Genomic DNA, 6,378 nt, shown 5'->3' with positions numbered 1-6,378 from the left:
TGCTATGCCCTGCTACGTCCTGCTATATCCTGCTGTTCATCACACCCCCAACCGGCCCCGTCAGACACCACCTACCAAGAGCCCGGGTCTGTCCCAGGTTTCTCCCTAAAAGGAGTTTTTCCTCACCACTGTCGCATTAAATGCTTGCTATTGGGGGGAATTAGTGGAATTGTTGGGTCTTTGTAAACTATAGAGTGTGGTCTAGACCTACTCCATCTGTAAAGTGTCTCAAGATAACTCTTGCTATGATTAAACACTATAAAAAATGTAATTGAATATGTTAATAGGATGTTCTATAGTTCAAGTCTACCTTTTTCAATTTAAATATACATGCACTAAAATGCATGTTACCTAGACCTGCAGGTAATACATGGTACCTAGACCTGCAGGTAATACATGTTACCTAGACCTGCAGGTAATACATGGTACCTAGACCTGCAGGTAATACATGGTACCTAGACCTGCAGGTAATACATGTTACCTAGACCTGCAGGTAATACATGGTACCTAGACCTGCAGGTAATACATGGTACCTAGACCTGCAGGTAATACATGTTACCTAGACCTGCAGGTAATACATGGTACCTAGACCTGCAGGTAATTACAGTTACCTAGACCGAGGTAATACGTTACATGACCTGCAGGTATACCTGTTACTAGACTGCAGGTATCATGGTACCTAGAATGCAGGAATACATGGTTCCTAGACCTGCAGGTAATACATGTTCTAGACTGCAGTAACATACCAGACCTGCAGGTAATACATGTTACCTAGACCGCAGGTAATACATGGTACCTAGACGCAGGTACTACATGGTACCTAGACCTGCAGGTAAAACATGGTACCTAGACCTGCAGGTAATACATGGTACCTAGACCTGCAGGGAATACATGGTACCTAGACCTGCAGGTAATACATGTTACCCTAGACCTGCAGGTATAATGGTACCTAGACCTGCAGGTAATACATGTTACTAGACTGCAGGTAATACTTGTACCTAGACCTGCAGGTAATACATGTACTAGACCTGCAGGTATACATGGTACCTAGACCTGCAGGTAATACATGTTACCTAGACCTGCAAGGTAATACGTTACCAGACTGCAGGTAATACGTTACCTAGACTGCAGGTCATGCATGGTACCTAGACCTGCAGGTCATACATGTTACCTAGACCTGCAGGAAACATGTACCTAGACCGCAGGTAATACCTGTTACCTAGACTGCAGGTAATACATGTTACCTAGACCTGCAGTAATACTGTTACTAGACCTGCAGGTAATACATGGTACCTAGACCTGCAGGTAATACATGTTACCTAGACCTGCAGGTAATACATGTTACCTAGACCTGCAGGTAATACATGTTACCTAGACCTGCAGGTAATACATGTTACCTAGACCTGCAGGTAATACGTTACCAAGACCTGCAGGTCATGCATGGTACCTAGACCTGCAGGTAATACGTTACCAAGACCTGCAGGTCATGCTCGGGATTGGGGTTGATTCCCGTGTCACCTTCTAGTTGGAAGGTAACATTTTTGCTGTTTTGTCAGTCTGTCTGTTTGTCCTTTTTGCTACATCTAATTTTTACTAGTCTTTTTTTCTGGGAAATGTTTGCCCCCTCCCTTCTGTACTGGCCAGCCCAGATTACAATTTCGGCCTACGCCATTGGTTTGTCCGGCACAGCTTGCTTTAACATCCTTTAAGTTCTCACCCTCCATGCTCCTTTACAGAAGCAGTATTCCCATCCACTGTGTTTAGTATTTATTATATCCTTAATATAGAATTAGGCTTAATCACAGGACCCAATAACCCAAAATTTAACATGTTATTCTAAAAAAAAAGAAGAAGACATCTTGTCAAAAGTTAGCCGTTATTTCTTCAAATACTTAGTCATTATAGAGCAAAAACTCTTTTATCATCCCCTTGCAGTGCAAAGAATATCCCCTAAACACAGAAGCACCCCTGCTGAATTCTCTGAGAAGACACAGGCACTTGTCACGGAAGATCAGTTTTGTCGTTTCCCGTCTCTCTAGTGTTTTGAAGATGGACCTCTTCACATTGATCCTCTGTGGCGTTTGTTTGTCATCCCATGAACCATCACTGTCAACGCCAGAGCCGCTCTATCCCCGACGCGCCGCTCATCCCCAAAGAGGGTTTAGACATACAATTAGCCACGGTTATAGCACCATCAGTGATGCAGCGTATGGCGACTTAACCGACGCCGAATCAAGGTCCCGTTATCTCCAAAAACAATGTCCGTCACAGGCAGTATCCCTCCGTTCGCTGAGGACAGAACAAAGTTTGGGCTACAAACTGCCAAACAACTCTTCTTTTCAACCCTCTGATGTGATGTGACTTTCTTTAATAATTCATCTGTTACATCGTGTCACGCTTGTCACTGAAATGCACTTATGATCCCAGCGCTCCAATCATGACAGACGGTTAAATAAGCTTCATACAATTTCATTTATACCTTACACGTCTTGCCCTCGCCCCACAGCAGTAATATCTATATCTAATACTCTACATGTGCTTTTGAGCCATTCTTCATATGCTTGAGAGGCATAAAAGAGAATAAGAGATTGAAGAGGAACAGAGGGAAAAAAATGAATGAGGAAACACTAACGTCGACAATTCCATTTATATTGTCCGTGCTAAGTGTATGCTCAGTCACTTTGAGGAGTGCCGCACTTGAAGGCTCTTTGCTGAAAACGTCCATAACTCAATAGAAACTTGGCCGCGTCTCAGGCGGCTTCCTCTCTCCCGCCGTCCTTCACGGGAATACTTTATGTGCCATCACCTCCCCGCAGTGGAGAGCGAAGCGAAAGTGATGTCTGTTTCCTGTCCAGGCGGTTTCCCATCAGCGGCCGAGACGGCACTCCCGCAGCTGATCTGCGCGCTGATAGAGGCTCTGCTTTCTCTCCGGACGTCGTTTTCGCTACTTTGCCAGGGTGCGTTATTGGCAGAACACCTCATTGGAAATTTGAGCTTCCGTTGATTTCCATGACAAACCGAATGACAGATAGCGCTGGACCTTAATAGCTTTTGAACAATTAAACATGTCACCGAACGCAGCCACAAATGGCCTTTTACAGCAAATAATGGCTTCCTTCAAAATACATAACGCTTCTCATCTCAGTTACCGGTCTCTGTGTTGCTGGATACTGAAATACAAATGTTTTTTTTTTCAAGTCAAACCCAATAAATCAGCTGATCTTAAATATCCCGTAATTCAAATATTTAGGATTTTGTTCCTTCAAGACCGTATTTTTTTAAGGACAATGATGAGAAGTGAATTTACTCAATACTGATTATCGCTACTTTATGTAAGATTTTAACGTTTCCTCCACGATTGGTTGAAAAGAATACACCTCTGAAACTGCACCCATACTCTATCCTTATCAGGTCATAAATCTAGAGAGGATCCGATGCCATTACTCCCTTCCCTATTCCGAATCCAATACCTGAACTTGCGTGTCGGCCGATTGAGCACGTTAAAAAAAATACATCCATTTCACCATGTTTAACAGCTGTATTCTACCATCCCTGTATGTATGGATGTGATAGAATTACTATCATTGTTGTGTGGGCTGGCTCTAAAGTGAGTCATAATAGAAAAAGATCATAAATAAACTACTTTGAAGTAGAATTTTCTTCATAAACGCCCATACTTTCCGATACCGATAGGAGCATTTTATGCAATATCGGAGGCTTTTCCGATACTGGTATCGCTATCCGAACTTCTCTACTTAAATCCACATATTTTAGGTTACTCCTCGGCAGGTTAATTGTACAATAAACGCCAAGAAAATAAATATTCATCAAAGCAGCTGTGGACAAAATGACGTACTGCTGAGCTCAAATGGAAGGCCCACTGACAGCTGGCTATAACGCCATATTAAATATTTTGTCCATCTCTGTTACCGCCTCGCATTTGTCAGAACTTCTCCGCAACCCATGGCGTGCTGGACAAATGAAGTCAATCTGATTCCTTCAGTCTTGTATAGGTGTTTGGGGAGAGACACCGCGGCCCTATCAGCTGGCCTGGATCACAACATTACTCGGGTTAACACACACATCTCCACCTTCGCTGGTAGTTTTGCTCTGATCTCGGCTCTCCTAATCCATCACATTTCCCATCCAATGGGACATCCTGCTTTTACACGAAAAAAGGGCAGAAAGAACGGAAGAAAAAAACAATCACTAAAAGAGATACAAGGGGCTGATTTCATCCATCTTCCACCCCTGAAGTAAATCTTTTCGAGGGCAAGCGGAGATCTACGCTCCTCTCCTCTCTCCCTATTTCAGAATTGCCTCGGAGCTCATCCATAACGGCTTTGCGGGCCCCCGGGTGCTCGCAGGGGCCGGTCAGAGCAAACAGGGAATTGAATGAGGCGAAGGTAGACAGAGAGGAGACAGAAATGTCTCCTTGGAGGTCACGCCGGCAAAATTGAAAGTCTCAGGTATAGTGGGAGCCTGTCGGTTTAGTAAAATGGATAGAATTTCCATTTACCCATGGCACCCACCATGGGCATCCCCCCCCCCCTCCACCCCCTTACTTAATGCATTGTTCTTGTAAGGCAGGGCGCGAAGGAGTCAGGAGGCGAGGAACACACTTTATAGACACAAAAAATCGTAAATTGGGAATGTCACCTTTAAGCCAAGGCATTTTTTATTATTGTTAGTGGTGCTGCTGAGTGGGTTTGATGCTTTATTCTCTCAGGGATCCGGTGCACCGGCGCGGCCGCCCTCCACTACATCTCCCCCCCGACCCCCTTGCAATCTTTATCGGGCTCCTGGCGAGGGAAGGAAGAGGAGAAGGAGAACGAAGAGGGGGGACTTTAAGCTAACTTGCTTCCCCGCAACCCAATACTTCGGGGTGATTGATGGCAGATGGCACGCTTTAGAAATAAAGCTATCCATTAACAGTGCTCACGGTTCTTTACTCGGGGCGTTTACAGCCGTCTGCAGGCCAGCAGAGAACAACCTGTCAGGGGGCCGCAAGAGGACTCGGCCTTCGCCGTACAGGTGTAAGCTCTTTATTTACTGCTATTATTTGGATGTTACAAAGGCCCCTCTCTAGTTTATGGTGGCGACTTTATAGATCCTGCCTTCCACTGGAATATTAACTGTCTCTCCATGATTCAATATGAGAGCAAAAGGGGCTCGTGGGAGCTGTAGACCAGAGCAAGCCGACACAGGTACTTGTCTAATTGAAGTCTCCCGAGCTTTCACGGTATAGGACATATAAATTGGACGGATGGCGAATGCACAAAGTATTGACAAATGTCTTACAGCGCCTTTTTTCACAATCCCTCCTCCGACTGCCGGGCAACAATACTAAGCAGCATCGTTTCCTATTCGTCGGAGACGTGATGTGGACGAGTCAAGTTCAGGGAAATGGACAAAGCAAAACATTCATATATTTAAATTAGATTTGCAACACTTGACTGACTCGCGCATGTGTGTGGAAGTCAGACAGACCTGTTTACTCCCCTTTCTGTTTTGCATTATATGTGAGTGTCTGTGCACATTAACGAAGGAGGCCCTTTGTATTTCTCGGGCTCACTGTTAATTGCGAGAAACAATATTAAGGATGTGTGATTCTTGTGCCTGAGCATATTGCATTATAATAAGTTCAGGAACATTACCAGGGAACACAGCTTATTAAGGAGAAGCAAGGTAGAGGATGGATAGAGATAGATTTAATTGTAATATACCTAATCCTGAATATATTATACATTTGCATGCAAAACCCTATACAAGATTTGAATATTAATTGAAATATGCAGATGATATATACGGTTGTAATTGTTGCTGATTTAGAAGTATAATTGGATGAAAACTTTCTTTTTGGTGTTTCTAGCAATGTGCTGTGCTGAGAGATTAATATGCATATTCATGGCTGAATCTGCTGAGCTCTTATTACTGACAATTGGTCAGGAGAATACGTTTGTGAGGCAGGGTTGAAAAGGCGGCAGGAAGACAAAAGCAAAATGGGGGCCATGCCGAGAAACAAATGTTCCACTGCGCAATGAGGCAAAAATATGAAAGAAAGGGCTTTGAGCGGGTGTAGGTGATGGAGGAGTTACAGGCTAAAATCTGTTTGTTAGAGGGCCATACCAGTGTGTTTGACAAGGCTGAGCTCCTTTAGAACAAACATCTGGCGACACGGGGACTCAGTGGTTCGCACTATGGCCTCACAGTAAGTTGGCACTGCAGAGTCCGATGCCCCGGTCCGGGTAAGGCCTTTCTGTGTGGAGTTTGCGTGGTTTGGGTTGAGGTGGTTCGGGCATCTGGTAAGGATGCCTCCTGGGCCCTTTTCTAGGGAGGTGTTCCTGGCACGTCCAGCTGGGAGGAGGCCTCGGGGAA

Source organism: Etheostoma spectabile, chromosome 24 (genome assembly GCF_008692095.1).
Source record: "Etheostoma spectabile isolate EspeVRDwgs_2016 chromosome 24, UIUC_Espe_1.0, whole genome shotgun sequence".
Taxonomy (NCBI): Eukaryota; Metazoa; Chordata; class Actinopteri; order Perciformes; family Percidae; genus Etheostoma; species Etheostoma spectabile.
Note: the sequence above shows the minus strand (reverse complement) of the source record.